This window comes from Orcinus orca, chromosome 20, assembly GCF_937001465.1.
Source record: "Orcinus orca chromosome 20, mOrcOrc1.1, whole genome shotgun sequence".
NCBI lineage: Eukaryota > Metazoa > Chordata > Mammalia > Artiodactyla > Delphinidae > Orcinus > Orcinus orca.
Window position 1 is genome coordinate 1,780,505 of NC_064578.1, and position 23,880 is coordinate 1,804,384.

At 54.7% G+C, this 23,880-nt stretch overlaps 1 long non-coding RNA gene and 1 other non-coding gene across 2 annotated transcripts; both read right to left on the reverse strand.

The window, feature by feature from the left end:
* Positions 1-11,430: 11,430 nt before the first annotated feature.
* Positions 11,431-13,673, reverse strand: LOC125962700 (uncharacterized). Its single transcript, XR_007474286.1, has 2 exons — positions 12,249-13,673; positions 11,431-11,804 (listed from the first exon to the last, which is right to left on the reverse strand). It is a non-coding gene; the product is annotated as an uncharacterized LOC125962700 (long non-coding RNA).
* A 1,860-nt stretch (positions 13,674-15,533) lies between these two features.
* LOC117196730 (U1 spliceosomal RNA) lies at positions 15,534-15,697 on the reverse strand. Its single transcript, XR_004477061.1, has one exon. It is a non-coding gene; the product is annotated as a U1 spliceosomal RNA (small nuclear RNA).
* Between the last annotated feature and the right edge of the window lie 8,183 nt (positions 15,698-23,880).

Sequence of the window (23,880 nt, forward strand, 5' to 3'; positions counted from 1 at the left end):
GGCACACACCTGTGGGTGCAGGTTCTGGTCGCCTGACTTTGCTCTGACCAGTGGTTTGGGGCCGGCTCTCATCCCTCCCTGCCTGAGGCTCCCAGCTGCCCAGCCTGGAGGGGAAGGGGGCCTTGTTCCCATGCTTTGCCAGCCAGCTGCGCCAGGGAGCGAGGTGCAAGGCATCCCTCCCAAAACGTGCCGGGTGCCTCTGCCCTCACCCGCCCCGTCGCAGCCCCTCCAGTGGCATTCAGAAAGTCCCAGTTAGAACGCCTCTCCACTCTTGTGAGTTTCCTTTTGGCCGACCCGCAGTTCCCATCCTTTGGCAAAACAGCCGAACCTGCTAGAATCGGTGGTGGGGGAAGAAATTTCTAGGTTCTTTTGGCTGGTCTAAGAATTAAATTGACACGAGACTGACTAACGGGAAAAAATCAGACAGAAGTTTGATGGCCAAAACCCTCACCTTAAATATCATCTTCAGCCAAACACGAAAGAGGATGTTGAGTGTAGGGGAGAGTCAGGTGTGGGGCGTGAGGGAAAGCCCGGTGGTCCAGGATGCGGTCGTGATGGAGATTTACGTCATTGACTTCCCCACTGATGAGAGTTTCCAGAGATGTGGTCCTTTCCTTCTGGATACAGAGAAGGAGGCACCCTTACAGCCGGAGATTTCCCTTACAGATGTCAATGATTCTTGCAAAAGGGTAACTTTTACTTGGCTTTCAGAGTTTTTCACCATGTCTGGTGTTGCCTGGAAAATAACCAGCTTATTGTAGGACTCCACAAGGACACGTCTGGGGGTGGCAAATTCTGTCCCGCTGCACATCTAAGGTGGTGTTTTGTTTACGTTGTTTTTTACAGTTACCTTCTGTTTACGGCTGGTTTTCCCTTTAAGTAAATAAAGTGAGTCCATTTAAAGAAACATAGTGAGAGGACAAGAGGCTGGGGAGAAAGTGAAATGGCTGGTTGAGTTGTGGGATGACCGGGGTCTAGGAAACCCCAGGAAATCAGTCCTATTGGACTGGGAGGTGGGAGACCAGCCCACTTGTGTTCAAATGTTGCATTACAGTTCTCCCTCTCTTGCTCTCTCTCCCTCTCTCTCTCTCTCTCTCTCTCTCTCTCTCTCCCCTTCCCTCCCCCTCCCCCTCCCTCCCTCCCTCCCTCCCTACCTACCTCTCTTTCTCTCTCTCTCTCTCTCTTTCTCTCTCTCTCTCCCCCTCTCCCCCTCTCTGCCCCTCTCCCCCCACCCTTCCTCTCTTTCCCGCTCTCTCTCCTAGGGGAACAAAATTTGCCATCCCAAATGTCTCTGGCCTGCGAATTATTCCCAGCTGAGAACAATAAGGCCCAAAAGACTCAGGAAGAGGCATTGATCTTCTGTCTTAGCTTACTGAATTAGACTTTAGACAGAGGGCCTGTTTCAGGAATAGCATGGTCACCAGAGATTTCCACAAGGAATGAGGCCAGGTGTGGTGAGGAAACTCAGACTACAGTCCACTCTGTGTCCCGTTGTCTCTGCAGGCTCAGCAAACATTTGTTTACCAGACATGTGCTTTTCCATCGCCATGTGAATTCCCTCTCTCCCCTTTGAGGTCCCAAACCACGACCGCAACATCCTCATTTGTCTTTACCTGAAGGTGGTGTTTAAGGTGAGGGCTTCAGCCATTTTGGCAAGTTACGCAGTTTTTCTGGGTGATGTTATGAAATTCTGTCTGATTTTTTTCCTCTTAATCTGTCTCATGTCAGTTTACTTCTTAGACAAGCCAGAAGAACCTAGAAGGTGTTACCGAACTGAAATTGGGTCCCCTCACCCGCTGTACCGCAAAGCCAATCTACTGACACCAGGTTGTGGTGAAGGAAAGTGTAGTGTTTATTTATTGATTGATTTTTCATAATTCTTATTGAAATATAGTTGATTTACCGTATTGTGTTAGTTTCAGGTGGAAAGTACAGTGTTTATTTGCAGAGTATGAAGCAAGGAGTACGGGCAGCTCATGCTCAAAAGACCCAAACCTCTGGTGGCTTTCAGGAAAGGGTATTTAAAGGCAACATTTGGGGTGAGGGTTGCATCTTGTGGACTCGCCTCTGACGGGTTGGTGGTGAGGTAACAGGGTGGTGTCCCAGGAATCTCAGTCATCGGCCTTCCGGTCCCAACAGGGCTGGGGGTCTCAGCATGTAGTCACCATCCTCCACGTGGGCGGGGTTCTTAGTTTCTGCAGAACTTGAAGACATGCGTCCTATTATTATGTACATCCCTTGAGGAGGAGCTAGGTTCTGTTTATCGTTTAGGCTCTCATTCCTTTTCTTGCTTAACTGCTTTTCCTTTGTTCCTGTGTCCCCCCACTTCCCTAATTAGTACCTGTTTGAGTCCGCTCTCTGGAACTCAGGGAAGGCCCAGGACACTAAAGCCTTTTTTACAAATAAGAAACGGGGGACACAGAGGGGTTTTTGTACCCAGAGGGCCCCACGGGGCCCTGCTCGTTTTCACAGGGTAGAGGAACATTTCTTCTTCCTCGACACTCCCTCTTCTCTTCCTTCTGTTCCTTCTTTTTATTTATTTATTTTTTGGCCGCCCCGTGGGGCTTGCTGAACCCTCACCCTTGGTAGTGAAAGCGCAGAGTCCTAACCACTGGACCACCAGGGAATTCCCTGTTCCTTCTTCCTTTTTTGTTTTTTTTTTTTTGCGGTACGCGGGCTTCTCACTGTTGTGGCCTCTCCTGTTGTGGTGCACAGGCTCCAGACGTGCAGGCCCAGCCAGCTCCATGGCATGTGGGATCTTCCTGCTCACGGGCCCAGCCTCTCCATGGCATGTGGGATCTTCCTGGACCGGGGCACGAACCCATGTCCCCTGCATCGGCAGGCGGACTCCCAACCACTGTGCCACCATGGAAGCCCCCTTCTTCCTTTTGTAAAATTACACATCACAAAGTACACCGTCTGCAGTGCATCACGGGATGAGTTGGGACAAACACGTACACTGAGTAACCCAACTCCACATCAAGATACCGAACATGACTAAAAAGCCTTGAAAAACAGAGTCTGGCTCGGCAGATCTTGGGTGCAGCCCAGAGGTCCTTAGGATAAGGGGTCCCTGGAGGGTGCTGTGGGGATCCAGTTGGGAGGTGCTGGTCTGGGGCCAGGATCCACAAGCCCAGCCATGGACTAGCCCCTGGGTCTCACTGTCTCCCACCCTCTCCTCACATGCACACCGTGCTCTCAGCCCCAGGCCCTGGAGTGAGCATCCTCCAGCAGGTGGTGATACAATCCGTCACAGCCTGTTGGCCTGGACCACGTGGGGACTGCTATCATTTGAGCAGGTGCAGGCACGGTCACTTAGGGTGCTGGGACCTGCCTGACCAGCACCGGGGCAGCTGATGGGGACCCACAGACTCCTTTCCCCCCACACACACTATTTTCAAATAATATGCATTAATATTCAAAGATCGGGAGACTTCACTTTAAAAAATGACCAGATTTCTATTTTTTTTGTCTCAAAACGAAAAACAAAAAAACCCCAAGGATCTAGCAATGTCAGGCTGTCTGTCCCCAGGGACTGAAGTGGCTGGAGCACACAGCAGCTGCCCTGGTATCTAACCATCACCTCTGCCTGCCCACTCAACTCATTTCTCTTCTGGGTCTGGCCCCTGGAGACATGTGAGATTTCAACTCCTGGACCATATAAAAACCATCCCTGAGAAAGCAGTCACCCACATAAGGCCACCACATCACAGGACCCCTGGAATAGGGTGACATGTGCCCTGGTCCAAACACCTCTCCTCCCTGGGGCCTGCCTGCAGCTGGCGGTGCAAAGGGGCCATAGGTGTAAAGGCCCCAGATAGAAACGGGGGGAGGTGGAATGCATTGATTGCTCTCACCCAGGATCATTTACCAGGTGAGACTGGGATGGAGATTCTGTGCCAGTGACAGACATAAGCAGTGGATTACAGCTCTCTTTCTCTTGGAGCCAGGGTTTACCAGTCTTGGCTATCGACATTTGGGGCTGAATCACTCTGTGGCTGGAGCAGGGAGGAGGGTGACCTATGCATTCACTGTAGGAGCTGAGCAGCATCCCTGACCCGGCCCCACTAGATGCCAGGAGCACCTGCACCCCGCACCCCCTGCTGTGACAACCAAAAATATCTCCAGGCACTGCCAGGCACCCCGCAGATGCCATTCAGGGATTGAGACAGGACCCGTTGATTAGAGCTGGCCCAGGTGAAGCCTCTTTTGCCGTCCTGCGGGGTGCGCGGGTCCTGGTTTGCATATCCGTGCTCGATCACCGTGACTCCCTCCAGAACCTCGCTGCATCAGAGCAACATGCAGATCCCACGCTTGGCTCTGCAGCCCTGCCCTTCAGTGTGGAGCAGTGATTCGGAGACAGGCAAGGGCGGGCACCTGTCAGAGCAGCTCCAAGGAGCGCTGGCCCCGTTACAGCCGGTCTCCATTTACACGAGGGCCGGCCAGGGCAGAGACGGTGGAGCGTGTTCTGTTGAGAAAGAAGCCCCCAGGCACACGTTCACCTCGTCGCATCAGTGAACCCGGGAGCCAGGTTAAGCCTCCGGCGGCCTCTTCGTCCCCTCCCCCTCGCGCAGAGGCTGGCTGCCGGCTGATGCAAGAGGCTCCGGGATTGCGTGGCTTCCTTCCCCAGAGCGGCAGTTCACGTGGGACGTGCGAGTGAACCGGCTGCTGCCGCGGTCGCGCGCACACAGAAAGCACAGGCGGGGGATGGCGCTGCCGGCACTCTGCTCGGCGGGGAGTTGGAGGGGCCCGGCTGGAATTCTGCAAGAGGGGGACCACGGAGGGACCCTGCGTCCTCCTGGAGCCCTTACAAACGCTGTGGGCATAGAAGGGAGGAGGGGAAGTCAGAGTGACCGCGTGTGCATCTCCCCAGGCACACCGTCAGAGATGGGGTGGTGGGGAGGGGCGACGTCCTCAAGAGGGACAGAAACACCTGCTTCAGCAGCCCCGGGGACTGTGGGCGAGGCTCAGATCCTGGACGCAGTGGGGCTTTCTAGACGTGGGAGCATCGTGCCTGCAGAGAGAGGGGCCGGTGGCCTTGATGCTGCTGCTGCACGGCAGGCACGCGCCTTTGCTTAGCTGTGTGTTGGGCGGGGCCTCTGACGCCGGTTAGCTGTCCTCCGCGTCACCATTGCCTGAATGAGGAGAACCGGGCAATGGCAGGAGTTCGGGGGCTGTGCCCTTTGTCACAGGGGTGCACGCCCACCACACGAACATTTGGGCTGGATGCATGGGGGACGGGGGCGCGTCCTGTGCACCGTACGTGGTCGAACAGCACCCCGGTCTCCACCCCTAGATGCCATGGCACTGCCCATCCCCCCCAGTACTGACAATCAGAAATGCCCAGTGTCCTGGGGGTGCCAGCCTGGAGGCCCCGAGCACAGCCCAGTGAGCTGTCCTTTCCTCCTCTGCCCAGTGGACTGTCCCATCCCGTCCCTCAGCCCGCCACGTCCACATCACCCTGTCCCTTGAGCTTCTTGGCCTTGGCCTCCCTGGAGCCTGGCCGCGCTCTGCCTGGGCTCTGCTGCCCTCCTCGGGGCTGGGCTGCTGGGAGGAGGCTCCTGCCAGACGTCCACAGTGGGGGAAGCTGGCCCCCGCCGCCTGATGTGAATACAGACTCTCGGTCCTCTCGGAGGTCTCCTGAGAGGCCCCCAGCACCTGCTTGGGTGTCTGGAACATGGACACCTCCCTCTCAAAAGTCAGATTTCCCTAGAAAGCGGAGAAGACACGCTATGGCCTCTGTCCCGCGGCGGGCGTGGTGCTGGGGGCCCCGGGCGCTCTTTCCCTTCCGCCCCACCTGAGTGAACCACGGGTGTTAAAGAAAACATGATTCATCACACGTGCTAAAGATGGTGAGGCCGACCCAGGGCCGTCGCGTCGCGATGGGTGTAGGGCCCCTGCAGTGGGGTTTGCAGGAGGGGAGAGTGCTCAAGTCTGAATACAGCGTCAGCAAGTGGGGTATTGCGGCCAAGGAGCAGGTGGGGGTCGCTGGATGGAAACATTAATAGTCGGAAGCATCAGGGATGGATGAGGGAGACTCTGGCTCCCCAGACCCAACAGGATTCTTGCTGAAGGCAGCCCAGGGGGTCAGACATCAGCAGGGAGCGTGGGGATGAGGAGGTCAGGTGGTCAGAAGTCAAAGGTGGGCGACTCTGGCTAAACCCACTGAGCAGGCTTCTGGCTAAAACTGGTCTCTCGAGGACATGCCCAAGGATGAGGCCTCGTTGAAAAAGTGCTCAGAGGCACCTGACTAGGGCTTGGTCCAGGGAGAGCCCCTGTCGCAGTGCGGAGGGCGTCTGTTTCCTCTGTTATCATCGCTACTCGGGAAGAAGTGGCACTCGGGGAGCCGGGGTCGCTGGCTGCAGGCCCCCAGCGCCGCAGCTGGGCAGGCCTATGAGGCCGGCAAGGCCACGCTGGGCCCAGACGTGTCCCCGTGAAATGTTGGCGTCCGGTGAGGGAGGGACGGGAGGCCGGGTTTCCTCTTTCTGCCCCGCACTCCCCCGCCATCAGGCCCCAAGATATGGAATACAGTGGACGACCCTTTTCTGGGTGCAGGCCCCTTACTCGACATCTCTCAGGGGCTTTCAGGGAGGCGGAATGAGGATGAGGCCTTTCTCACCAGTGCTACAAGCTGGTGCTCTCCCTTCAGTTCCACACCAGCAGGGCCCTGGCGGGACAGGCGGCCTCCAAGGAGGGCAGCCTAGGGACCGCCCTTGGAGCTGAGGGCCCTGGGGGCGGGCAAGGGCAGGAGCGAGGACACCCCGAGGTGCCTGCAGTGGGTAGGGGAGCGGGGAGACGCAGCACCCAGCCTTTCAGGTCCAGGCAGAGCAGGCTGCATCACGACGCCAGGTGGCTCCGGGAAGCTGGGGTCACCTGGGAAGAGGGTAGGGAGAGGCACACCCGCTTGCAGCAGATGCAGCCAAAGATTAGCGGGGCGGGGTGGCTACTGGGTTCCGGGTCGGGGCTCCTGTGCCCCGTCCCCAGCAGCAGACTTCAAGAGGGCTCCCCTGGGGCTGGACGAGGCCGGGACAAACAGTGACTACAGACCTGTGCCCGGGAGGTCGGGTCAAGTCCTGGCCCGTGGGCCGCAGGGCCTGGCGGACAGCCTCCCTGGTACCCTCCTCCATGCTCTCCTGGCACCCGGGCCTGCCTCTGCCGGCATGTTCCTCCGGGTCCCTGTTCGGCTGAGCTCCCTGGCAGCCGGAATGGGCCAGGAGGAGGAAGGGGCCCCGTGATGACTGAGACAGACGCGGTGGAGGTGTGATGGGGACGGTGGCGGAGCGCTCATCCGAAACGGACACTTCCCACCTCCTTTTTTTTTTTTCATGTGGACCATTTTAAGTCTTTATTGAATTTGTTGTAACGTCGCTTCTGTTTCATGTTTTGGGCCACAAGGCATGTGAGATCTCAGCTCCCCGACCAGGGATCGAACCCGCACCCCCTGCACTGGAAGGTGTAGTCTTAACCCCTGGACCGCCAGGCGAGTCCCTTCCCCCCTCCTTCTGTCGTAGTGCGGCTTCTGCTCAGGGCCGCCATGTATAGCGGCACAGACTGTACACTGCACCAAGGCACCCTGGCCTGGACTTCCTTCATCAGAGGACGGGGCACCTGCGTCTTTGTACAGAGATGCTGTCCACTACCTAAGCCTCCTGTGGGACTGTGCCCACCCGGAGGGGGTCTTTTTAACAACAGATCTCCCCAAGGGGAAGACTTTTGTAGTTCCCGCCAAGCCACCTGCTCTAGCTATGGCCATGTTAATAGCAGCCCCAAGGTTACTGGCTTAAGACAGTTTATCATGAGGGCTCCTGGCTCTGGACAGTTGGGCTCAGTGGGTGGGTCCTGCTCAGGGTCTCACACAGCTGCAACCATGGGGCAGGTGGATCCAGTGTCCTCTCCCAGCTTCTTGGTCCTGGGCTGGCATGGCGGGACTTGCGGGAGCTGGGCGGGCCTCTCCATGGGGCCTTCCAGAGGCTGGCAGTCTCAAGGTGGTCAGACTTCTTACAGATCACTTCCTCCAGATTCTATTCGTCCAGCAGCCGCGGAGCGCACCCACGTTCAAGGAGAGGAGTTGTAGGCCCTACGGACTTTGTGTGCCTATGTAAATCCACCCTGTGCCACGTTGGGGTGGCAGCCCAAGGCGGGACCCAGTACTAGAACCTGAAGGGACCTCAGAATGAGCAAAATCCCACCCCTTTCACAAGCCTCTAGCCTCGTCAGGAGCTAGAGGAGCTAGAGGAGCGTTCTTGGAGGGGCAGCCCGGATCACAGGGGATGTCGCTGTGCCGGGACAGGGTGTCCCGTGCAGGGCCTGGTGGCCCCTGGCGGGCGTGGGAAGGTGGGGTCTTGAAATGTGAGGGGAGTTCTGTCCTGTGTTTAGGTTCCACGTCTGTTCCATCAGCTGGGATGGACCAAGCCTCACAGCTTCCCAGGTGTGAAGGGCAGGGCTAGGAGCTGCCTCTGTGAGAGCGGTGGGGAAGGGGGCTTCCTGGCAGAGGTGGTCAGAGCCTCGGGAACCCACGGAACTCAACTTGTGACAGTGGGAGCAGGGAGGGGCGCAAGGGAGAAGGAGGGAGGCTGGGAAGAAGGACCAACACCGGCCAAAGCAGGGAGGCCAGAGCCCTGGGGTCCAGAAAGCAAGCAGTTCCCTGGCCGGGGAAGGACCCCCGCTTGTGACCTTGTCCACCACTCCCACCAGGTTGTGCTGGAACTTGTCAGATTGGGAGGAAACGGCCGAGAGGACGTAGACATGTTCGGCCCTCCTGGCGGGCACCCCGGGCCGGTGCCGGGGTGTGGAGGCACTGGCCCCTTGGATGGGGGTAGCCCTGGTCCACGGCTGGTCTAGGGGACTTTCTGACAGGGCCATGCGGAGCCTGGGGGAGGGAGGTCCACACCCTGACAACCTGCTAAGGGGTGAGCGCCCGAGTCACACCCGTGGAATCAGCAGAGGTCCACCCGCCTTCTCCGGGCTTCTCTTCCAGGGGACCTGCAGCAGGCGGCCATGCTTGCCACGGCTGTTTCCTGACCAGGCACCTCTAATCGGGGCTCCTGCGGCAACTTGGCCTGCCCTCCAGCTGCTGGTCACAGAAGTCACAGAGTTGGAAAGGCAGCCTGGGAGGTCTTCTTAGTCGAATGCGCTCTATTAGAAAGAAGAGTAGACAGAGGCCCAGAGAGGGGAACTGTTCATCTAAAAGCCACGGTTACAGCTCCTCTCGTGTTAACTTTAAGTTTGTTATAAACGCAAACACTACAGAAACCCAAAGTCCTCGGCGGCGAAGTTCCCTCCCTCCCCCTCCATCCTCCTCCCCCCCGCTCCATCCTCCTCCCCGTCGGGTCCTCAGAGGTAAACCTGGCTTCTCTCCCGGTAACATCTCCTCCGAGGGCTGGGGAGGACAGCAGTCTGGCTCTTCTTCTGGGGGAAGCTGTGAAATTAAAGCGTCCTCCACCCTCAGAATCTTGTGTGCACATGGGTAATTGTGCATTTCAGAGCAAGAGCGAGGCTTCTAGGGACAAGTTCCCTAAATAGCTCAGTATTGCCTCTCTTTCGAGTTTGGTTTGGTTTGGGTTTTTGAGAGCTGCTGTAACGAATTACCATAAACCGTGTGGTTTAAAACAATAGGAATGGATTCTCTCACAGTCCTGGGGGCCAGAAGTGTGAAGTCCAGGTGTCAGCAGGTCTGAGCTCCCCCCAAATGCTCCAGAGTAGAGCCTTCTGTACTGGTCAGGTTTCTCCAGGGAAACAGCCAACAGGATGGCTCCACACACAGAAAGAGATTTATTCCAAGGAGTTGCTCGTGTGAGTGTGGAGGCTGACAGGCCCCAGGATCGGCACTCTGGACACCCAGGAGAGCTGTCGTGTGGTCCCGGTCCAAAAGCCAGCACGCTTTAGACCCAGGAAGAACTGATGCTTCGGGTTCCAAAGGCAAGAGAAAACTGTTTTCCCAGTTCAAAGGCCATCAGGTAGGAAGAATTCTCTCTTACTCAGTGGAGGGTTGGCCTTTCTGTTCTGTTTAGGCCTTCAACTGATTGGACGAGGCCCACCCACATTACAGAGGGCAATCTGCTTACTCAGTCCACCAATCTACATTTTTTTTTAAAATTTATTTTTGGCTGTGTTGGATCTTCATTGCTGTGCATGGGCTTTCTCTAGTTGTGGTGAACGGGGGCTACTCTTCGTGGCGGTGCGCAGGTTTCTCATTGTGGTGGCTTCTCTTGTTGCGGAGCACGGGCTCTAGGCGTGTGGGCTTCAGTAGCTGTGGCTCGCAGGCTCTAGAGCGCAGGCTCAGTAGTTGTGGCGCACGGGCTTAGTTGTTCCGCAACATGTGGGATCTTCCCGGACCAGGGCTCGAACCCGTGTCCCCTGCATTGGCAGGCGGGTTCTTAACCACTGCGCCACCAGGGAAGCCCCCACCAATCTACATATTAATTTCATCCAAAACACCCTCAGAGAAACACTTAGAATAATGGTTGACCAAACTGCTGGGCCCAGGCAAGGTGACAAATAAAATTAATCTTCACACCTTTCCTGCCTCTTCCGGCTCCTGGGGGCTCCTGGTGTTCCTTAGCTTGTAGCTGCATCTCTCCAATGTCTGCCTCTGTCCTCACGTGGCCATTGGAAAATCCAGTGTCTCTGCATCTCCAACTTCCCTCTTCTGCCTCTTTAAGGACACCAGTCATTGGATTTTGTAACTTGATCACATCTGCAAAGACCCTGTTTGCAAATGAGGTCACATCCCCAAGTACCAGGGCTTAGGCCTATGGACATGCCTTTCGGGGGACATTAAATCCAGTGAGGGTGGGCCCTAGATCCAATCACTGGCGACCTTATATAAAGACACGCGAAGACGCGGAGAGGAGGAGGCCTTGTGAAGATGGACAGAGATTGGAGGGATGTAGGTATAAGCCCAGATGCCGAGGACTGTCGGCCACCAGGGCTGGAAGGGTTAAGAACGGACCCTCGCCTAGAGCTTTTAGGGGGAGCACAGCCCCGATGACACCTTGATTTTGGGGCTTCTGGCCTCCAGGACGGGGAGAGAATCAGCTTCTGTTTTTTCAAGGCCCCCAGTTTGTGGTAATTTGTTCTGGCGGCCCCAGGACACTCAGACACCCTGTTGGTTCCTATTTCTAATATGTTCCTTTTTCTTTCTTTTATTAATTGTAGTATAGTTGATTTACAATATTGTGTTTCAGGTGTACAGCAAAGTGATTTATATATCTATTCTTTTTCAGATTGTTTTCCATTATGGGTTATTACAAGACGTTGAAGATAGTTCCCTGGGCTCTACGTTATTTACTTGTTGCTTGTCTATCTTATGTATGTCTAATATATTTCTGATCCCTTTAATCTCTATGCCGACCTTGTTCGTTCTGTGTTTTCCTTGCCATTTGTTTCTGTCTTGGGTTTATGGTGAAATCAGGCTACCAGGAAAGTATCTGACTTTTTAAAAAAAATTTTATTTATTTTATTTATTATTTTTGGCTGTGTTGGGTCTTTGTTGCTGCACGCGGGCTTTCTTTAGTTGTGGCGAGCGGGGGCTACTTTCCATTGTGGTGCGTGGGCTTCTCATCGTGGTGGCTTCTCTTGTTGTGGAGCACGGGGTCTAGGTGCACGGGCTTCAGTAGTTGTGGCATGCGGGCTCAGTAGTTGTGGCTCACGGGCTCTAGAGCGCAGGCTCAGTAGTTGTGGCGCACGGGCTTAGCTGCTCCGCGGCATGTGGGATCTTCCCGGACCAGGGCTCGAACCCGTGTCCCCTGCGTTGGCAGGCGGATTCTTAACCACTGTGCCACCAGGGAAGTCCCAGTACCTGACTTTTTGACCAAAAGAACTAGAATCATCTTTTCTGATTATTTACGCACATGGACGGCGGTGTCTCGGGGCAGCTAGACAGCAGCGGGGTGAAGGTGAAGAGACAGGCCGTGGAGGACCACCCTCCTGGGCCTTCACCATCACCCATGCCCACTCGCCGCCCCCCACGGCTCTGACTCCGGCCCAGAGCTTCCCCGTCAACGCAGGGACCAACGGCTGCCGGTCAGCCAAGACCCCATCCCCTCCTGCCCGCCTGCCGTGGGACCCTCAGCTGTTCCTTCCTCTCTGTGCTCTGTGACGCCAAGCATGTCAGCAAACCTGGGCACCTGGGTACTCGGCTTTCTCATCTGGACCACACCAGTGGCCTCCTGCCATGTGTATTAGTTTCCCTTTGGTGTAATTACCACCAGTGTCGTGTCTTAACGCACACACATTTACTGTCTCACCGTTCTGAAGGTCAGGCGTTCAGTCTGGGTCTCACAGGGCTATGATCAGGGGATCGCAGGGCTGGTTCCTCTGGAGGCTCCAGGGGAGGATCCTCTGCCTTTCCAGCTTCTAGAGGAGCCGCATGCCTTGGCTTGTGGCCCCGCACCGCTCCGACCTCTGCTTCTGTCCTCACCTCCTTCTCTGACTCTGACCTCCTGTCTCCCTGAGACAGATCCTCGGGAGGACATTGGGACCCTCGGACAGCCCAGGGTTGTCTCACCTCAAGGTCCTTCACTTAATCCCAGCTGCAGAGCCCCTTTTGCCATGTGAGGCCGCACATGCACAGGTTCCTCCTGGGGTCAGGTCCTGGTCACCCTGCCCACCTCCCCAGCCTGCTGTCACCCCAGAGTGGCCAGAGTGCCCTTTCTGCAGACAGCAGGCCCTTTCATGTCACAGCCCAGCTTACCATCCTCCTGCAGCTCCCCTTGGTGCTCAGAACAAAATCCAAACCCCTCTCTATGCCCACCGCCCGTGGGAGGTGGTCCTGTCCCCCCGCTGACCCCTCGTCACAGCACAGCGGCCCCTGACACCCAAGTCACTCCAGCAGGGCCCATCCTCAGGAGCCTTCCCGCCCCTGCCCTGAAGGAGGCCCCGTCCTGCCTACCAGGCTGCCCTGTTTCATTCATTCCCCCATTTATCATTGTCCCAAACTACCTGTGGCTCCGTTCACCTGTTCCTGTCTGTCCTCCTCCGAGGACCAGCTGTGAGTTCGGTGAGAGCCGAGGCCTCTGTGTGCCCAGAGCGTGCCGACCACACTCACCAAATATTTGTAAAGCGACGAGGAATTCCAGCAGGGGCTAAAGCCGGCCCATCGCCGGTCTTGGCACGGAGCATTGTCCAGTTCCCGGCCAGTTATTCAGACACACAAAGAGCTCTTGGCCTCGGCGGGGGAAGAACAGAAGGGGCAGTGTCCTGTGTAGAGGCTCAAGTCTCGGCCTCTGGGCGTTCATTGTGCCACTTCAGCAAATGAGGTTCCCTCCAACTGTAGCAAAGCGACACCAGGAGCGGAGACGCTGTGCTCCTCTCTTGTCCCCCCTCCGCCCCCATCGTCTGGGAACCTTGCTCGTTTGACCTCCACCCCCAAATCTGAGCTTGGCCTTGGCTCCCGGCAGCAGAGAATAATATTTATTGGCGGGGCGCCACAGCTCGGCCGAGCTCTGTAACGACGAGATAAACGGCACCTGCATCTTGGCAGTAGCGTGTGACTGGTTCCTCCGGGTGGGAGAGCCTCGGGGAGTATGGAGGGCGGCGATGCTCAGAGACAAACGGCGGCCGCGCCCGGGAGGCGCGCACGGCCAGGTCCCAGCACGTGTGCCGTTCCTGCCCTCCGTCCCAGGGACCTTCACACAGTCTCGCGTGGCTGTTAATTATAGCGAGTTATAGGATTACCTCCGGAGAATGCAGTGTTGCATGATTTTGCCTAGGGCTGAAAAGATGTGTCCACCAGCCAAGTAGATGGAAGGCCAGGGAAGCAAAAGTCTTCTCTGAGGTAATAGAAATGGAAACCCTAATGTGAGTTTATTTTCATTTGCTCCCCCAGGAAGGAGCCCTCTGGGGTCCTGGAGACCCCTGAGGAGCCCGGCCAAGAGGCCAAAAGCAAACACCCAATGAGAAGGACCCGGCTTGCTTTACACGGGAGAGGGTCCACGGTGCCCAAGAGGGTCACACAGAGCCTCCAAGAGGCTGCGGGGCGGGGGCTGCTGTAGGAGTTTGCCATCAGAAGACCCCCACCTACACCACCACTCTGGGTGGGCGTGTGAAACACATTTCACACGGGAAGTTCTGCATCCTTGTCAAGACTCATTTGTATCACAGGATGGACAGTTGAAACTGACTCGTGACCATCTCATGGACGGAGGGACCCTGCACATCAGCTGGTGCCTCGTGGGCCACCCAGGACCACGGCCTCGGATGCTCAGGGCATGACCCGCTCCCCTCTTCTGGCCTTGTTTGTTGAAACCTGCAGGATCCTATGCGCTAATTCCCAAGGAATGAAACAGCCGGAGGGACCCCGGAATGCCGGACTCTCATTCCAGCGGATTAATGGCTCTCCCAATCCGATTGCACAGGTTTCAGAAGCTGCTTCCCTCCCACTTGACTCCCCTCCTGGTCTTTGGTTCCTCCTGCCTCCCAGGCAGGAGTCCTGGGTTGGAATAAGGGAAACTGCTGAATGCAGACTTGAGGGCCATGTAGAACACAAGCAAAGAGCGTGAGTGGCTCCTGACACGCCCTTTGGTCCAAAGATCTGCCAGTCTTTTTAAAATGAAATTGACAAACAATAACTAGTTTGGCTTTGCCTTTTGAACTGGAGGCCCCTGGTAACTGGGCAAAACCCTGCCAAAGAACTGAGGTGACCCCAGAAGGAGCCAGCAGAAGGGGAGGCCAGGCATGCCAGACGTCAGAGTTGATGTGAGAGATCAGGAGCTGGTCTCGAGATGCCCAGACCGAGCTCCCACAGGCCCTGAGCAGTTCGGCAGTCAGTGAAAGTGCAAGCCATGTCCTGGTTTCCTCCTTACTTTCACCTCCTGCGGCATAAAATGTACCGAAGCCATCTCTTTGGGGATTAAAGGAAAGTGTAGGTTTTCTGAGAAGTTACAACATGTCCGAGCTCTTGCCCGCACATTACTTTGCACGCGCGCTGCTCCTTTCTGATGACACCTGGAAGCTAAGCCCCTTTTCTCTCCCTGCTGCTCTGTCATCTCCATCCTCTGCATTTCTATTTAAATTTAGAATCAGCTGGTCAGTTTGCATGTGCACGGCCCGCACATGCGCACAGGACCCCCTCTGGGATTTTGTTGGGTGGCACTGAATCTATAGGTCAGTTTGGGACCAATGCACACCTTTCTGCTGTTGAGTCTTCCCTCACTTATTCACATCTGTGCCTCCACCGACTCAGGGCTCCTTATATTTCCCCTCAGTGACACTTTGTGGTCTTCAGTGTCGAGGTCTTGCACATCTTTTGTTCCATTTCTTCATTGGCATTTGACATTTTTTGATGCTCTTATAAATGGTAATTTTTTTTTTTTTTGCGGTACGCAGGCCTCTCACTGTTGTGGCCTCTCCCGTCGCGGAGCGCAGGCTCCGGACGCGCAGGCTCAGTGGCCACGGCTCACGGGCCCAGCTGCTCCACGGCATGTGGGATCTTCCCGGACCGGGGCACGAACCCGCATCCCCCGTATCGGCAGGTGGACTCTCAACCACTGCGCCACCAGGGAAGCCCCTAAATGGTAACTTTTTTTTTCCCCCAGGGGAAAGCATGAACGCAGTCTTCCACTACCACAAACTATGCAGTCGCGTTTCCCACACTTGGGGAAATCGCAGAAGTCGTCACACCCGGAGTGCAGTGGATGAGCCGCACCCTGGGAAAGCCACCTCTGTGATCATGGTATCTCCCCTTCCAGCTAAGTACATAAATGGTAACTTTCGAAGATTTTTATTTTCTGTTTGCTTGTTGCTGCTATATATATAAAAGAAATTTGTATGTTAATCTTGTATCCAGCAATCTAGCCACATTTAAGTGTTAATTCTAATCGATGATTGGTAAACTCTACATTATGTTGTGTCTGAATGATGAGAACTTCCTTTCTCCTTTCCCAAGGCTTATGCCTTTGATTTCCTTCTCCTGCTGTTTCACGCTGGCTGTGTTAAATGGATGGGGTGAGAAAGGATGTCACAGCTTTAGCTATTTCTTCCCCCTTCCCCCCCATTAACAAGCTTATGAAGGATTCTGGGAAGATTGAAGTAGTAACATAGTTTTTGGAGCCCCGCTTAAAAACAGGTAGTACACCAGATAGAAAAAGAAAAGTTACCGAGAGTATACGGTGGAGTTTCCCAGAGGCCACGTGACATGCTACAGCCCAACAGATTAAATGCACAAGCAGATGTAAGAATCCAACTGTCTTCTTTTTTCTTTTAGTTAAAGTGGTGGGTTTTGTTTATTTGGGTTTTGTTTGTTTGTTTTTTCTTTTTTGGCTGTACCACGTGGCTTCCGGGATCTTAGTTCCCCTATCAGGGATCGAACCTGTGCCCCCTGCAGTGGAAGCTCAGAGTCCTAATCACCGGACTGCCAGGGAAGTCCCAAGAAGTCAACTGTCTTCTATTAATCCGGACATTAAGATATTTGCAAGAACATGAAACAATGACACTTTTGTTACTAAATGTTGTGTTTTCAGAGATATCGTTACTTTTTATTAAAAAATGTTTTTTATGTTAACATGTAATAGGATTATTATTGCCATTTTAAGTGAATGAAGAAATATATCTTTAAAATAAAAAACATTCCATGGACAACATCTATAGCAAAACAAGGAGCTAAGGTGTTCCCACACAGCCTGGAGCCTCAGTGCGTGGGGTTGAGCCTCTGTAGGCCCAGACCGTGGGGTGCGGGGTCTGTGCGGAGAGAGCAGAGGGCAGTTACATGCCGAGTGTAGGGCCCCCGAACGCCCACAGGTGCGCCCTGCACAGCGCGGCAGCAGGCCAGGTTGACATCAGCAGGTGAAGCTGGCAGAGGCGTGGCTGCTGGGATAGTGGGGTGAGTGCGGGGCAACCTGGTTGTATCTGAAGGGGCTGGAATGGTCCAGGCCCTGTGAGCTCTCAAAATGGCCAACCTGGGCCTCCTTCCAGGACAGAGCCCTACGTGGGGGAAAACCGCAGGGCTGGGATCAGAGTTAAGCAGGACAGGGAGTATGGGGACAAATGAGGGAGACGGTGGGGATGAAAGGGGAGCTGCTGCCATGTGTGTCAAAATCACATGAGACCAACAGAAGAAGTGTGTCTATGAAATAGGAAAAGCCTTTGAACCAGGTCTCCTGCTAAAAGCTCATGAACATTACATTCACATAAAAAGCAACAGAAAGGGCTTCCCTGGTGGCGCAGTGGTTAAGAGTCCGCCTGCCAATGCAGGGGACACGGTTCGAGCCCTGGCACGGGAAGATCCCACATGCCGCGGAGCAGCTAAGCCCGTGGGCCACAACTACTGAGCCTGCACTCTAGAGCCCGCGAGCCACAACTACTGAAGCCCACGCGCCTAGAGCCCGTGCTCCGCAACAAGAGAAGCCACCGCCATGAGAAGCCCACGCACCACAACGAAGAGCAGCCCCCGCTCGCCGCAACTAGAAAAAGCCCGTGTGCAACAATGAAGACCCAACGCAGCCAAAAATAAATAAATAAATTCATTAAAAAAAAAAAAAAGCAACAGAAAACTATCAAGGTCAAACCCCATACAAAGTTACTACAGGAAAAATGAGAATAAGCAGCAGAATGACATTCCTACAGAGAATGAGGAGACTTAGAAGGAGGCGCTGAAAAAAGATAAAAACTGAAACATGCTGTTTCAAAATAAGCTAAAAATATTTAGGACAATGATACAAAATATGAGAAAAACACCATTATAAGTCGATTTTTAAAACTCAGAAATGACAGACTCCAGAAAAGAATTAAAAATAAAAGAAAAGGGGGCTTTCCTGGTGGCGCAGTGGTTAAGAATCCACCTGCCAATGCAGGGGACACCGGTTCGATCCCTGGTCCGGGAAGATCCCACATGCCACGGAGCAACTAAGCCCATGCGCCACAACTACTGAGCCTGCGCTCTAGAGCCCGTGAGCCACAACTACTGAAGCCCGCGTGACTAGAGCCCATGCTCCGCAACAAGAGAAGCCACCACAATGAGAAGCCTGTGCACTGCACCGAAGAGTAGCCCCCGCTCGCCGCAACTAGAGAAAGCCCACGTGCAGCAACGAAGGCCCAACGCAGCCATAAATAAATAAACAAATAAATAAACCAAAAAAAAATTAAACAGAAAAAGAAAAGAAAAGGGATGTCCCTGGCGGCCCAGTGGTTCAGATTCCACGCTTCCACTGCAGGGGTCAGTGGTTTGATCCCTGGTCGGGAATTAAGATCCTGCGTGCCAAAAAAAAAAAAGAAGAAAAAATCATTTCCTAAGTGAAGACTAAATTAGAAGAAACACAAGAGTCAATAAACACCATAAATAATGCTTTAAGAGAAGTAGAAGGTGAGAAGGAGAAATGTTTTAAAATTCAAAAGGAAACAAAGAATGTGGGACAAATTAGTTCAGGGATATTCTAATTCCATCATCCCAGGTGTCCTTGAGACTCCTAATCCCCTAGTGAGCTCACGGAGGGAATGGGGTTGGCCAAGCCAGAGGCTGGCTTTTTAAACTATATCTTTATATCTATATATTCTTTCGGATTCTTTTCCCTTGTAGGTTATTACAAAATATTGAGTAGAGTTCCCTGTGCTATACAGTAGGTTCTTGCTGGTTATCTATTTTATATGTAGTAGTGTGTTGGCTTTTTAAAACAATAGCCTTTATTGTTTGGAGCAGTTATAGGTTCACAGCAAAATCAAGCAGCAGGGCCAGAGTCCCTGCTCACCCTGCCCTGCATGGACTTCCTGTACCACGGTCCTGCACCTGGTACAGTCACCCAGGTTTATTCTCTCTCTAGGTTGGGGGTGACTTCTTTTTTTTTTTTAAATAAATTTATTTATTTTTATTTTTGGCTGCATTGGTTCCTCGTTGCTGCGCGCGGGCTTTCTCTAGTTGCCACAAACGGGGGCTACTCTTTGTTGCGGTGCATGAGTTTCTCATTGTGGTGGCTTCTCTTGTTGCGGAGCACGAGCTCTAGGCACGCGGACTTCAGTAGTTACAGCGCGTGGGCTCAGTAGTTGTGGCTCTAGAGCGCAGTAGTTGTGGGCTCTAGAGCGCAGGCTCAGTAGTTGTGGCCCACGGGCTTCGTCGCTCCGCGGCATGTGGGATCTTCCTGGACCAGGGCTTGAACCCGTGTCCCCTGCATCGGCAGGCGGATTCTTAACCACTGCGCCACCAGGGAAGTCCTAGGTTGGGGGTAACATCTGAGGCCACTGCTGCATGGTAAGAGAGGGTTTGTTCTGGTATCATTGTCCTGAGTAGATGGAGGTGGAAGTGGATGTGGGGTGGCCATGGGGAACCAGGGAAAGGGACGGTCACTGAGCCACGGCACACCTCAACGGGAGCCGGAGGGGCTGGAGTGGGTGTCACCGTGCTCCCGGCCTGTCCCAGGTACAGAAAGCTCCTGGGCCGAGAGGCCCCTGTAGCCCGGGGCTCGGGGCCTGGACGAGGGCAGCAGATCCCTGGTCCTGGCTGCATGCCTGCGGCCCCAGTGGCTTCTCTTTGTGCTGTTCCTGGATGTTCCCAGATTTGCAGAATCAACCCAGGGGTATTCTGCAAGGCCAACACGGGGGGAAGGGGAAGGGGGAAGACTAATTTGGGCAGTGCATGTGGAGTGAACTGTAGCTCGGGCCTGGGGGGGAGCAGGGAGAGGGCACAACCATGGGTACGGAGCTCACAGGTGGAGCCACTGCCCGGCGCGGGGCACAGGACTCAGCGCCTCAGCCTCAACCGCCTCCCCAAGCTCCGCCCTCCCGGGTGTGCAGGGGCCACGAGCTCTCCCAGCCCAAGCTTGTTTAGCGGCCACTGCAGAAAGACCGGGACCTGGGTAAGACACTGTCCACCTTCTCCAGTTCTGGCCTGAAGGGCCGAGCGGCTCCGGGTGAGCGACTCAGAACTCTGCTCAGTTATGCGGCCCCGCAAGGTCACTGCAGCTTTTACTGTGGTCACTGATTCAGAAAACCAGTGCTCCTCAGACCCCTGGCTTTGGCCTCGTTTGACAATCACATGAAATAAGGATCGTCCCGTGGATGAAATCACTAACACTCCCGGCTCCCTGTGGCCGGCGGCCCCTGAGTGGGAGGAACAGGTAACTCAGTGTTCCCTTTGGTGCACGGTGGGGACATTTTGATCTTTGCGTCCCTTACCTAGGGGTTTGTTTTGGTTTTCTGAGTGGAACTCCATGACCTCGGGCAGCTGGAGGAAGGTATCCTGGTTACCTGGTTACCGGGAGACCAGTGGTGGAGGAGGGCCCGGCCTCGGGCAAGATTCTCTTACAGATTCCCTTCCTTTTTTTTCGAGTAAAGACCTCATCTCGCTTCATGGAAGTGAGTCTTAAATGGTGTCCTGTGTCGGTGCTTCAGCTATAGGGTTCGGGGGAAACTCTGGGGGGCGGGGTGGGCATCAGTGAAACAGAGCACGAGGATCTGTGCTATTCCAGGCATGGGTGGGGAAGGGGCAGAAAGGGCCACAGTCACAGGAGTGAGGGGAACTCTCTAAGTAATGGGATTCTCAAAAAAACCTTTAATCCCTAATGCCACCCAAGATTCTAGATGATTCCCACCCCAGAGAACTCTGAATCTTCACAGCTCAGCAGTGAACAGTGCTGAGCAAAGCCCGGGGTATATACTAAGTAGTGAATGACTGATACTCAGAATCTCGAGAGCAAGGCGACGGGAGCAGTGAGGACAGAGGGTACCCCAAAGGGACGGAGGACAGCCATTGTGGAGGCTGGCTGGGGAGAGGCCAAAGGAAGGCCTTCCAGGGCTTCCCTGGTGGCGCAGTGGTTGAGAGTCCGCCTGCCGATGCAGGGGACGCGGGTTCGTGCCCCGGTCCGGGAGCACCTGGAGCAGCTGGGCCCGTGAGCCATGGTCACTGAGCCTGTGCGTCCGGAGCCTGTGCTCCGCAACGGGAGAGGCCACAACAGTGAGAGGCCTGCGTACCGCAAAAAAAAAAAAAAAAAAAAGGAAGGTCTCCATTGTAGCCCAAAGACATTTCAGAGACAGCCGGACACTTCCACTCAGGGCGTTTCTCCCAAGAGCAGCAGGTGGGGCCTTCTGGGTGGGAGGCACACCAGGTGGGCAGGGGTGCCTTGCAGTCCGCACTCTGAGAAGTGAGCTGCATCTAAATGCAACGTTGTGACGTGCATGGGATCCTGAATGGGACCAGACAAAGGATATGAGTGGTGTCGACTTAAAAAAATATTCACAACCTAAAAGTTGAGAGTTATGTTTTATTCGGCGGGAATTTTTAGGACTTCAAGCCCAGGAGGCAGCATCGCAAGTAACCCTGAGAGAACTGCTCCCAGGAGGCGAGGGCGGGTAGAGCCAGATTATAGAAGTTTTGCAACGAAAGGCAGGTAGTCTGAACGTCCAAAGATTATTGTTAATTAAAGGAAAAACATATCTCAAGTTAAGGAATTTAGCGCTTTTCTATGTATGGGAAGATGCAAGAGTCTGGGCTCACTGAACTCATTCCTTTGATGTGCACCTCAGCTCTCTGGGGCCAGCATCCAGTTTTCACCTCCTGAGTTTCCCCAGGGCTCACCGTGGGGAGTGGCTGCAGTCTGATGGCTGCTAGGTGGCAGGTATTCTTCTCCTTCCAGAGTTCCCTCACCGGCTCACCACTGGCACTGGCTGCAAACGCTGACGACTGTGACATCCTTTGTTTACTGATATGGCAGAAAATACTCCACTTCTCAGTGAGGACACCAGCCAAGTCCAAATAACGTCTGCAGTTTAGCTACCAGTCATGTTCCCGTGTTGGTTTCTCCATTTTGACCGACTTACCATGCCCTGGAAGATGAACACACAAAAACTCAGAACTATCTTTGCAACTTTTTTGCAAATCTGAAAGTATTCCAAAGGAAAAGTATCTGATAAAAAAAAAAAAAGGAGCCAAAGGTGAAAGCAATAGTAAGGCGCGGGAGGGGAGAGGGCAGGTGCGGGGGCAGGTGCAGGGGCAGAGGGCAGAGGGTGAGGCCGGAGAGCCCATTATAAACCCGGTGGAGAGAGCCGCGTGGGTCTGACTGCAGGAAGCACAGAGGTGGGTCGGCTCTAGTTCTTTCCGACACTTTGATGACGGAGATGACGTCATCATCATCATCGGAGATGACAGTGTTGAAGGCTGAGATTTTAAGAACAAACAGTTGGCCTCCACGTGAGCCCTTGGTACTGCTGTCCTCACCTGGCAGGCAGGAGGGAGGATTCTTCCTGTGCCCAACGATTGAGCAAACAGTAATTTACAGGTTTCCATAGACATCTGAAGACACTGGGTGACTGTGCCGCCAGGGATTGCAAACAACCCTTTTCCCAGACATCACCCCCCCACACCCCCGTCATCTTTCCGGATTCGGAAAGCCTGGCCGACTCCTCTGGGGCCCCAGGGCTCCGGCTGTGCCTGCCCCGGTGTCCTATCTGAAGGCTGGCAAGCCTGGTCCTCCCTCGGTTCATCCTACAAAACGATCACAAAGCCTGCACCGAAGCCGCTCTTAAAAACGCAGCTTCTGGGACTTCCCTGGCAGTCCAATGGTTAGGACTCTGAGCTGCCAATGCCAATACCGGGGGTCCAGGTTCGATCCCTATTCGGGGAACTAACATCCTGCAAACCACGCGGCGCGGCCAAAAAAACCCTCGAAAAACCAAAAACCAACGCAGCGCCTAACACGTTATTCATCAGGGAGGTAAGTTAGTTCGAAGAGCTACTTTTCCGAGCCTCCCGTCCCGGCCCCTCTTGGCTCCCTGCCTGGGGACCAGCCAACCTCCAGTGTGACAGGCGCAGGGGGCACAGTCCGTGCCACGGAGAGCTGTGGCTGCTCCTACTTCCAGTGCCGGGGGCTTTCCTGCGGGCTCAGCCCTGGCAGTGGTGAGTCCCAGGCCCTCCTCCAGGACGCCATGCGGGGATGATGCAAGGTCAGTGTCACATGGCCTGCGGCCGTCTGTGGGGAAAGGCTGACCTCTGGTGGCCAGTTCCCATATTGCTGCCTCCGTGCTTCTCCCGGCTTCTATGCTGTCTGCATCCCCCCACGGGAGCCTGGGGACACCAAGGTTTGTCCGTCCCGTCCGGGGTGACCCAGGCCCTCCCCACCCCACGGGCGCCTTCCTGGCTGGGGGTCATGAGGGTGTGTGGGGTAGGGTGAGCTCACCCCTCAGGCCCCTTTCTCCCTGTGCGGACTATGTCCACAGCGCCGTGGCCCTGGGCCTGGCTCCCGGCTATGGGTTCTGGTGGTCCACTAGGACCATGGGGCTGCTCCTCAACCCTAAGGGAGCTCCGTCTGCCCTTGCTGAGCCCAGATCCCCCAGTCTGCGTCCTTCCGTCCTCGGCCCAGGAGAGGGTCCGGTCGGCTCTGTCTCAGCAAAAGCCAGAAGGTACTCAGCCTGCCCTGCCCTGGCCACTCGGACCAAAGTGGCCTGATGCTAAGACAAAACGAGACACCCCTTTCTGCCTTTAAGAATATTGTCACCAAGTCATTATTTTATCACCAAGTAATGCTGACAGCAGCCCCTTCGATGCCTCCTCCGTGTCAAGGGTCAGAAGTGGGGAGGGGTCAGGGCAGGGGGAGGATGCCCAGTTCACATAGTACCTGGTAATTTCCTTTTTTTTTTTGGTTGCACGGTGCGGCACGTGGGATCTTAGCTCCCCGACCAGGGATCGAACCTGTGCCGCTTGTGGTGGAAGCGTGGAGTCTTAACCACTGGACTGCCAGGGAAGTCCCAGTACCTGGTAATTTTTAATGAGGTAAGTCTGGTGACTGGGTTTTCTCTCTCTTTCTTGTTCTTTTATTATTATTATTAAACATATACTAATGTGAACATTTCCCATGTGCCTGTGGGTAGAGCCCCTGCTAGGCGGCCCAGCCTGTGACAGATGTTTCCTCATCTTTATTGGGGTATCTCAGAGGTATCCCAGGAAGACGGGGTCTTCTGCCA